This window comes from Telmatherina bonti (genome assembly GCF_933228915.1).
Source record: "Telmatherina bonti genome assembly, chromosome: 9".
Taxonomy (NCBI): Eukaryota; Metazoa; Chordata; class Actinopteri; order Atheriniformes; family Telmatherinidae; genus Telmatherina; species Telmatherina bonti.
In genome coordinates, this window is record NC_136627.1 from 6,141,445 (window position 1) to 6,153,033 (window position 11,589).

Below are 11,589 nucleotides of genomic sequence, written 5' to 3' on the forward strand. Positions count from 1 at the left end.
AAGTCTGTCTGCTGAGCAAAGAAGATAAAAATATCAATAAATCAAACTGTTTTTGTGACAAATGACGGCGCTTTTCCCACTTTGTCACATTTTTATTGGATGAGACGACACTAAACACACCTGGAAGGGAAAGAAGCCCTTCATGGACGGGTTGGGGTCTGCCGCCTTGAGTCGGATCTGTCCGGTCTCAGTGATGCAGGATTTGCTTTGGGATGGCGCCGCGTGTAAATGGGATTTGCTTTGGAAACAACAAACTGCTCCGAGCTGGAAAACAACAAACTTTATGAAGGCGTTTTCTAAATCAAACTCATTCATATTTATTGAGCTGCATGATGAAAGTTCATGATGTGTTTCCACACATTAACATGGAAATGTATGCAGAGTGAGATAGCAGAGCATCCCTCGCAGCCTGGAGGGGGGAGTAAACACACGTTCTGGATTCTGGCACGAAACGCGGCTTCATTGGAGGGACGCCATCATCAGCAGGCGGCTAAAAGAGTCGTCTGGTGGGTAGCAGGAACACACACATTCATGTATACACAACACCCTGAGATACATGAGAGGAAGGAGAAAAATATGTCTGTTCTTCAGGTTGGACTGCTGACGCAGCTGAATGATGAGCAGGTGACTTTCCTCAAGTGATTACAGGTACAAATGCGACGTAAACACACCAGTCTTTCTGCAGAGCAGCAATTATCTGATTATTGTTTCCAGTGATAGAAAAGACGCCTCTGAGCGTCCACGCTGTCATCATCCAAAGCAAAGTGCTGACTGAAGTGCAGCCAGGAGAAGACGAAGCTGCCTGGCAGCCCTGCAGGAGGGGAAATACCCGCTCGGTGGAAAGCACGCTTCGTTTTTCCACAGAAAATCGTTTAAAAGTAACTTTTTGCTGCTTTTTAACTCAGTTTTTAGCTCAGAGTTTCCAGCTGAAGTGTTTCTGGGCGTGAGAGAATCCAGAGAACAGATGGGGAAACCAACAATAAATAAGCATTAAACCCAACATAACTGTTCCCACAACGTCACCAAATCTAACCCAATATTCACCATTAATACGCCACCGTTGTTATTCCTGGTCTGCTTGGGAATCATCCTGTAGAAGCTGCTGCTTCCCAGTCAGCCTGCAAACATGATGTTTCCGCGCAGACGTGATGTTTTCAGCCTCAGCTGTCAGGTTATGAGGTTAAAATGACGGAAAATGAATGTATGAATAGATATAGCAGCATGAGGAGCAACTAGAAGTTTGTAGAAATAACACACAGATCAGCAGTACTTCTGATAGTTTTTGCTGAATGTGAGAATTCAACTTGCAAACAGGTTTTTTGTTAACACATGTTGCTGCATCAGAAAACCAGGAATTCATTCATATTAAAAGAAAAAGAAGTGGGCCGAGTACAGATCTCTGTGGGATGTCTGGGAAAGTTCATCTGTACTGACTACTGCTACAAGTTCCATACTTCCACATCTTCCTGCTACTATCTACCTGCTATCCTCACTGCAGCACCTCCACCTCAGCTGCATCCCAAACATCTTCTTGGCTTTATTCCAGCCATAGAGGATCATTATTTTCCTGCTTTGCTCATCAGTTGTTGATCTTTGGCTGCTCCTGATTGGACGTTACCGTCAGTTTAAGCTCGCTGATTGGTGGGAAGTTTTGTCATTTGGATCTGGACCAGAACTGACTGGATGTATGACCTACTTAGTAGTTTTTCAGGATTTAGCATATTTTGTCGCCCTCCATTTGGACCTGGACTTCTTCTAGTTATAGTATGATTATACAGACCTTCTGTCCTGTAACTCTACTGTTTAGAACGTGGACAGGTCTTTCCCAGTCCTGGTCTTCAGGAACACTTTTAAAGGTTTCCAACTTTAAAACAACTGACTTAAATAAATGTGTCATCACCAGGTTCACTATGAAATGGTGAGCAGTTCAGTTAATCTGAATCAGGTTCTTGGTCTGAAAACCTCTAAAACAGGGATTCTCATTTCAGCCTTGGAAGAGACGGAATCCTGCAGGTTTCCCATGTTTTCTGGCAGGTTTTCCATGTTTCCTGGCATCCTGTAGGTTTTCCTGCAGGGTTTCCATGTTTTCCTGCAGTTTTCCATGTTTTCCTGCAGGTTTTCAATGTTTTCCTTCAGGATTTTCCATGTTTTCCTGCAGGGTTTCCATGTTTTCCTGCAGGGTTTCCATGTTTTCCGGCAGGGTTTCCATGTTTTCCTGCAGGGTTTCCATGTTTTCCTGCAGGGTTTCCATGTTTTCCGGCAGGGTTTCCATGTTTTCCTGCAAGTTTTTCATGTTTTCTGTCAGGTTTTTCCATGTTTTGCTGCAGGATTTTCTATTTTTTCCTGCAGTTTTCAATGTTTTCCGGCAGGTTTTCCAGGTTTCTGCTAGTTCTCCAAGTTTTCTTCATGTTTCCTGCGTCTTTTTCTTTTTCCCTCCCAGTTATGAATGTTTCTTTCTAGTTTCCCATATTTCCTCCAGGTTTTCTACCATTGCTGGTTTCCTGCAAGTTTTCTATATTCCCCTTATATTTTCATGTTTCCTGCTCCAACACAGCTGACACAAATTAATGAGTCCTTGTGCAGATCCTTATTGGCTGTTGGATCCATATGATTTGAGTCGGGTGTGTTGGAGCAGCAAACCTCCTAGTGGACCCTCATAGGACTGGATTGACTGGCCCTGCTCTAAAATATGCAGACATTACACTACATCCATACAATAGGGATCACATGCTCCAGTCCTCGAAGACCAGGGTCCTGCAGGTTTTAGATGTTTTATGTGTAGAGTCCTACTCTAAAACCTGCAGAGAACAGGAGGTCCCTGAACGACCAGGACTGAGAAACATTAAAGCATTAACATTAAATGAGGGTAAATCAGAATGTAAACATGAAAGATGCATTCAGTGATGTTGAAAATAAAAATCTAACTAAATGAATCTTTCAAGGAAAAGGAGGTAAAGTTTTAACAGAAAGTAAATAAAAAATCTGAATGTTTTGTTCAGAAATGTCTGATTAATAATGAAATACGCAGATCCGTTGCCTCTGAGTTTTACATAAACAGGCTAAAGAGTTGTAGGAGAAACAGAACATTTCTCTGTGCAGCTTGTTCCACCTTCTACAGGACAACCAGGAGTCGGACTTTCCAAAAGACGTGGGGCAGGTCAGGAATTCCAGCTCTGCGAGGACAAAGAGACTCTTTCAACAGCTGTAATCCTCAGGAGGAGGACTGGGAACGCTGCTGGCTTCGTACTGGACCTCAGAACCTACATAGAGAACTGACTCTGCATGACTACAGGAACGCTGATGATGCAGAGAAACTCTGAGTCAAAAACCAAATCATGTTTCATTATTTATCTACATGAGTTTCAGTGGAAATGTGTCATGAATTGATTCTGCAGCAACCTGCGTATTACTTCTTATCTGTAAATCGGAGGTGGATCAAGGAGTTTAGATCGTTATCTGATCCATGAATCAGATCTGATTGATCTCAACTCTACCTATAATTATCAGATATAGATGCAGCCAAACCATAAAAAGCTACTCTTGTTAAAATGTAAGATATTTTCATGTGTGAGTGGATCCCGACGCCTCAGGTGCAGACTACAGGTGACTACATGAGTACTGTCTTCTTCTATGGTGCTTTTAAGGCGTTACTTATCCCAAACGGTGCTCTCGCTCCCATCCCACAAAGCTGCTGCTGCTGCAGTTTAAGAGCCCTTTTGTCCATTCAGAGACACCGTAGTAAAAATAGAGGCACCTGCATGTATAGAGCCACGGCGAGGAGATATAAACGCTTCATTCTGAGAGAATGAAAACATAATAGTAGTTCTAAAAGTCATTAGAAACCAGTAGAAACCAGGTTTTTAATGATATTTTTCTGTCATTAATCTGTGATTTTTTTTAAATTCATTCTGCAGCTTTAAAACCTGATTTTAGTGAAATATAATATTTTCTTGCTGCTCTGAGACGCGCGTGCTGCTGGAATAATAAACAATAAAATAAATCCCATTAATGACAGGAAACTAATCAGTAATAACATAGTAAATAATCAACATGTGAGTTGATCCCTCTGCGCTGGTGGAACAGCGAAGATGTCAGCAGAGCAACCCCATTCAGCTTCAGTATCGCTCACCCACCTCTCTCTCTCTCTCTCTCTCTCTCTCTCTCTGAAGTGAGATTATCTTCCCGTCAGCTCATCCAACAAGATTTAAATCCACCAGAACGTTAAACAGCTCGGTCCGAACGGGGCAGGCGTAAACTGTGAAAGAAGTGAGAGGCGCTGAGGAGGTGAAGGGGGAGGTGGAGGAGAGGGGAGGTAGAGGTGGGATATCCCTCTGAGTCATGGAAACCGATCCACAGAGCAGTCAAACGTCTCTCTGTGTCTCTGTATTGTCCCGCGGCTTCTGGAAACACTCAGTCAACTTCCGGTTCAGCCACTGGAAACGCGGACATCATCTGGACAGGATGAGCCGTCTCCATGGCAACATGGACCTCAGTTCCCTTTCCGTCCCCACAGCTGGATCACTTCCTGTTTACCTCTTCCCGTCCCAGCGTCTTCTCGTCTTTACCGAGTCCAACTAGGCCAGGGGGAGCCGCCAAAACACCATGAGCTCATCACCAGACAGCTGCCTCTGCCAAAAAACGCCGTTACCATGGCAACTCCTGTGGGAAAACTGGGTGGCATGCTTGTGTTTGTCGTGATGTGCATGTCTGCAAGCTGCTGGGCAGATGTTGTAAATAATCCTGTGATGTGTAAACAGCGTCGGACAGGAGGACACGACGAGGACAGAAACTTCCGGAACCGGGTCGTCCTCTGCGTCAGGACCGCCGTCGGGTCGGATCCCACTTTGGTTCGACAACATTCCTCATAGATTTTGCTAAAAGGTTAACTGTTAGATGATGAAAAATGAATCTTTTCGTCCACCTGGGTTTCGCTTTGCAGCGTCGCCTCTCTGCTGTCTGCTGGCGGGGCTCAGACGGACCCAGGTTGGGTCTTTTCCTGCTCAGCGCCTTTAAAACAGGCTCAGTTCCTGGTATAGATGGACCATCTCTACAACGAAACGAAGAATTCAGACCTGCTCATGCGTGCCAGACCTCTGGACCAGGGTTCCCATGTAAACCACCATGCGGACACGTTTAGCTGCCGTTTTACACCCTGTTGGGTCAAATTTACCCAAACGTCTGCACTGAGCTGCCACAATGTGATGCTAATCGTCTACTGGTGTTGGCGAGTTATTGAACTGGTGCACCTGACAGAGTGGGCGGTCTGTAGCACACAGACCGGATCCGTAGGACACACCAGTCCAGAATTCACAATAAGGTCGCCTACCACCCCAACCAGACTCTGGTTTATGCTTCTGATGCATGAAATGCATCATCTTCTCCATGAATCTCCTCCAGATCTTTAACTGTACCTTTATTAGCCAGTAAAAACACATTAATATGATATGAATATTATTACAGACCTCTAAATAAATCATGCCTGATTAGATCCAAGGTCGGCAGCATCGTTAGCAGCAGCAGGAGTTCCCAGAGGAGACATGAAGCACCAGGGAGTCTGGTGGATGTTTGTAGGGGTGAGGCGGGTGAGAGGGGTGAACTGGGGGGGGGAGTGTCTCTGTGCCGGCCTGATTATTCTCTCAGCAGAATGAACTCGCAGAACAAAGGATTTATTATCACTAGCAGGAGAGCTGCTGCAGTTTGGGAACCGTTTTCTCTGCCAGGAAGCAGAAAAATGCAGCTCTGCTTCGGTTGGGGGGTTCCAACAAGAGGAAACCCTGTGTGGGTCCCATAAAGCAGCCAGTGTGGAACGGGGGAGGGCGCACCAGCACAACAGAGAGGGCTCACTGGGGAAACTGGAAAAAAGTGACATTTATTTCCAGTTAAAAACAAAAAAATGACTCATTTATAGTGAAACTGATCCAGCAGCCTGACTCAGTCTGTTTAATATCATTTTATATAAAAGTTTCCTGCAACACGCGGAATAACAGCAGTAAGAAGCTGCATGCAGCGTGAGGAAATCACACCACGCTAGCTTCATGCAACATGAACTGGTTTCCAGCTGCATGTCGTCATGTTTGTCCACTTCACACCCAGCTGCAGGCAGGCGACCCGTCCTGACATTACTGATGGAAAACCTGCAGGTTGGGCATGAAAACCAGCAGGACGGAGGGACAGCTGGGAGATGGCCAGCCTGAGGACATCACACAACAAACACTAAAGTCTGCCTGAAGATCATCGATTCATCAGAAAACATGAGAAAACCAGTGTCTGGTGGAGTTTCCCAGTAATGCTGTTTAATTCTCCGTCATATGGAGCCGGACGAGAAGCAGAGTTCAGGATGTGGAACGTTCCCACAGGTCCAGTTGCTCCAGAACATGGACCAGTATGAGGAGGAGGAACCAGACTGGAGACCAGTATGAGGAGGAGGAACCAGACTGGAGACCAGTATGAGGAGGAGGAACCAGACTGGAGACCAGCATGAGGAGGAGGAACCAGACTGGAGACCAGCATGAGGAGGAGGAACCAGACTGGAGACCAGCATGAGGAGGAACCAGACTGGAGACCAGCATGAGGAGGAACCAGACTGGAGACCAGCATGAGGAGGAACCAGACTGGAGACCAGCATGAGGAGGAGGAACCAGACTGGAGACCAGAATGAGGAGGAGGAACCAGACTGGAGACCAGTATGAGGAGGAGGAACCAGACTGGAGACCAGCATGAGGAGGAGGAACCAGACTGGAGACCAGAATGAGGAGGAGGAACCAGACTGGAGACCAGCATGAGGAGGAGGAACCAGACTGGAGACCAGAATGAGGAGGAGGAACCAGACTGGAGACCAGAATGAGGAGGAGGAACCAGACTGGAGACCAGCATGAGGAGGAGGAACCAGACTGGAGACCAGTATGAGGAGGAGGAACCAGACTGGAGACCAGAATGAGGAGGAGGAACCAGACTGGAGACCAGTATGAGGAGGAGGAACCAGACTGGAGACCAGTATGAGGAGGAGGAACCAGACTGGAGACCAGAATGAGGAGGAGGAACCAGACTGGAGACCAGAATGAGGAGGAGGAACCAGACTGGAGACCAGCATGAGGAGGAGGAACCAGACTGGAGACCAGTATGAGGAGGAGGAACCAGACTGGAGACCAGAATGAGGAGGAGGAACCAGACTGGAGACCAGCATGAGGAGGAGGAACCAGACTGGAGACCAGCATGAGGAGGAGGAACCAGACTGGAGACCAGCATGAGGAGGAACCAGACTGGAGACCAGCATGAGGAGGAACCAGACTGGAGACCAGAATGAGGAGGAGGAACCAGACTGGAGACCAGCATGAAGAGGAGGAACCAGACTGGAGACCAGCATGAGGAGGAGGAACCAGACTGGAGACCAGCATGAGGAGGAGGAACCAGACTGGAGACCAGTAAGAGGAGGAGGAACCAGACTGGAGACCAGCATGAGGAGGAGGAACCAGACTGGAGACCAGTATGAGGAGGAGGAACCAGACTGGAGACCAGAATGAGGAGGAGGAACCAGACTGGAGACCAGTATGAGGAGGAGGAACCAGACTGGAGACCAGCATGAGGAGGAGGAACCAGACTGGAGACCAGAATGAGGAGGAGGAACCAGACTGGAGACCAGAATGAGGAGGAGGAACCAGACTGGAGACCAGTATGAGGAGGAGGAACCAGACTGGAGACCAGCATGAGGAGGAGGAACCAGACTGGAGACCAGCATGAGGAGGAGGAACCAGACTGCAGACCAGAATGAGGAGGAGGAACCAGACTGGAGACCAGAATGAGGAGGAGGAACCAGACTGGAGACCAGCATGAGGAGGAGGAACCAGACTGGAGACCAGCATGAGGAGGAACCAGACTGGAGACCAGCATGAGGAGGAACCAGACTGGAGACCAGCATGAGGAGGAACCAGACTGGAGACCAGCATGAGGAGGAGGAACCAGACTGGAGACCAGCATGAGGAGGAGGAACCAGACTGGAGACCAGTATGAGGAAGAGGAACCAGACTGGAGACCAGCATGAGGAGGAACCAGACTGGAGACCAGCATGAGGAGGAACCAGACTGGAGACCAGCATGAGGAGGAGGAACCAGACTGGAGACCAGCATGAGGAGGAGGAACCAGACTGGAGACCAGCATGAGGAGGAGGAACCAGACTGGAGACCAGTATGAGGAAGAGGAACCAGACTGGAGACCAGCATGAGGAGGAGGAACCAGACTGGAGACCAGAATGAGGAGGAGGAACCAGACTGGAGACCAGAATGAGGAGGAACCAGACTGGAGACCAGCATGAGGAGGAACCAGACTGGAGACCAGAATGAGGAGGAGGAACCAGACTGGAGACCAGCATGAGGAGGAGGAACCAGACTGGAGACCAGAATGAGGAGGAGGAACCAGACTGGAGACTAGAATGAGGAGGAGGAACCAGACTGGAGACCAGAATAAGAAGGAGGAACCAGACTGGAGACCAGCATGAGGAGGAGGAACCAGACTGGAGACTAGAATGAGGAGGAGGAACCAGACTGGAGACCAGAATGAGGAGGAGGAACCAGACTGGAGACCAGTATGAGGAGGAGGAACCAGACTGGAGACCAGAATGAGGAGGAGGAACCAGACTGGAGACCAGCATGAGGAGGAGGAACCAGACTGGAGACCAGCATGAGGAGGAGGAACCAGACTGGAGACCAGCATGAGGAGGAGGAACCAGACTGGAGACCAGAATGAGGAGGAGGAACCAGACTGGAGACCAGAATGAGGAGGAGGAACCAGACTGGAGACCAGAATGAGGAGAAGGAACCAGACTGGAGACCAGCATGAGGAGGAGGAACCAGACTGGAGACCAGAATGAGGAGAAGGAACCAGACTGGAGACCAGAATGAGGAGGAGGAACCAGACTGGAGACCAGAATGAGGAGGAGGAACCAGACTGGAGACCAGCATGAGGAGGAGGAACCAGACTGGAGACCAGCATGAGGAGGAGGAACCAGACTGGAGACCAGCATGAGGAGGAGGAACCAGACTGGAGACCAGCATGAGGAGGAGGAACCAGACTGGAGACCAGCATGAGGAGGAGGAACCAGACTGGAGACTAGAATGAGGAGGAGGAACCAGACTGGAGACCAGCATGAGGAGGAGGAACCAGACTGGAGACCAGAATGAGGAGGAGGAACCAGACTGGAGACCAGCATGAGGAGGAGGAACCAGACTGGAGACCAGAATGAGGAGGAGGAACCAGACTGGAGACCAGAATGAGGAGAAGGAACCAGACTGGAGACCAGTATGAGGAGGAGGAACCAGACTGGAGACCAGTATGAGGAGGAGGAACCAGACTGGAGACCAGAATGAGGAGGAGGAACCAGACTGGAGACCAGCATGAGGAGGAGGAACCAGACTGGAGACCAATATGAGGAGGAGGAACCAGACTGGAGACCAGCATGAGGAGGAGGAACCAGACTGGAGACCAATATGAGGAGGAGGAACCAGACTGGAGACCAGCATGAGGAGGAGGAACCAGACTGGAGACCAATATGAGGAGGAGGAACCAGACTGGAGACCAATATGAGGAGGAGGAACCAGACTGGAGACCAGAATGAGGAGGAGGAACCAGACTGGAGACCAGCATGAGGAGGAGGAACCAGACTGGAGACCAGCATGAGGAAGAGGAACCAGACTGGAGACCAGAATGAGGAGGAGGAACCAGACTGGAGACCAGAATGAGGAGGAGGAACCAGACTGGAGACCAGCATGAGGAGGAGGAACCAGACTGGAGACCAGAATGAGGAGGAGGAACCAGACTGGAGACCAGCATGAGGAGGAGGAACCAGACTGGAGACCAGAATGAGGAGGAGGAACCAGACTGGAGACCAGAATTAGAAGTGTCACATGATGCAGAAAACAGATCAATACCACCAGAATCCACAGGGGGCAGTGTTGAGTTGAGCACGCAACCAGAGAATAAGAAGGAGAACAGGAAGAAGACGACGCAGAAACCAGTCAATATAAAACTCAACGAAGACGTTTTCTTCTTCTTCTGCTGTTTTTGGACAGTTGTAAACGACTTTTTAGCAGTGCGTTACCGCGACCCAGTCAGAACCTGGAAGTGAATTCTGAACTCAGCACCGCCCCCTAGTGGATGACCTGACTTCGCAACCATGGCAACGTAAAAGATGCCTGGAAGTAAGATGCAGATGTATGACAACGTTTTGAAGTAGTTAAGGGAGCAGAACTGGAGCTTTTCACCGGCTCCTTGTGGTTAAATCACCAACATGTTTCCTCATCCTGCATCTCCTGATGAAAGACACCAAACACGAAGCAACAGCAGCATTAGCTGTTAGCTGAAACGATGTTTTCCTTCCATTTAAACACACGTTTACTGTTTCTGCTACATTTGTAATGAATCAATACAACATGAAACCAGTCTGTCTAACTGGCTTCAGCCACTGAGCTGGATCTGGACTGTTGTGTCTTCACCACTGATAAAAACCAAGGACACGTTCACGTGCACAGGACAAAGTGCACGAACATCAAATGGCAGAAACAACATTCAACATGGCACCAGATTCCTGTGAAACCTCCAGAAACACGTCACCTGTTACGTCTATTTCTGTCGCTCATCCTAACGTCCGGCAAAGTCTCATAAACGTCCCTTTTTTTTCCTGAGAAAACATCACCGGAGCCGGCAGGTTGTTGGTCAAAGCTGTAACCACATCCTGGCTTAAAATAAGTTTCACACTTCATGAGTCATGAAGTACAGAACCTGAACATCCAGCGGTGTTTTCACCGCTGTGAAAAACATCTCGAGTTTCAGTAAAAACCTGCCTGGTGCATCTCAGACACCTGCTTTCTTTCTCTTTCTCTTATTAGATTATTATTTAACTATTTGTTAAAATTCCAAAGAAACATTTTTTCTCTTGGTGTGACCAGTAAAGAGTTAAATAAATCACACACACACACACACACACCTGTAAAAGAAGCTGCTGGTGTTAGAAAACATTTGGATCTTAAATCTGAGTTTGCTTTACCTGGTGGAGTTGTGTGTGTGTGTGGGAAGGGAATGGAGGTGAGGGTGCAGCAAGGCCGTCCAGTAAAACCAGAGGATGAAACCAGCTCAGTGCTGCTGGTCTTGAGATGGACTGGGACTGCTGGGATCCAGAGGAAGCCTCTCGCTCACTGGTCTGGGGTTCTGGTCTGAAGCCATGTGGCCAACACTCTGCCGACACACTCCGTCTGACTGCTGCTGATCCCTCCCTCTCTCTCTCTCTCTCCTGTGCATCACATGCTCACTCGCCCTCCCTCAGACTCCCAGCTTCCACCCAGCCTCTCCTCACGGCGACACAAGGCTTTCATTCTTCTGCATGAGAAACGCCGTGTTGTCCATGAAGACCTGCATAAACCTGGAAGGTAAACGAGGTGCTGAACAGCAGCAGAGGCAGCTTCTCTCGCCAACACTGGACGTACTGTGGGCACGTTTCACCCCACGTCCACGCCTTTTCCTGCCACACTGAGACAGAAGCTTCCAGTTGCAGGCTTTTCATCTGGATTAAATCAGCTCAATACAAATCATTTATTCAGAAGG

General features: G+C 48.6%; 1 protein-coding gene across 5 annotated transcripts in view; it reads right to left on the bottom strand.

Moving 5' to 3' along the window:
* Positions 1-11,051, bottom strand: part of phldb1b (pleckstrin homology-like domain, family B, member 1b) — a 107,790-nt gene extending 96,739 nt beyond the window's left edge. For all 5 annotated transcript variants that reach the window (XM_079246494.1, XM_079246495.1, XM_079246493.1 and 2 more), the window contains exon 1: positions 11,036-11,051. The gene's annotated coding sequence lies outside the window, so the exon portion shown is untranslated. The remainder of the gene's footprint in view (positions 1-11,035) is intronic.
* Positions 11,052-11,589: the final 538 nt, after the last annotated feature.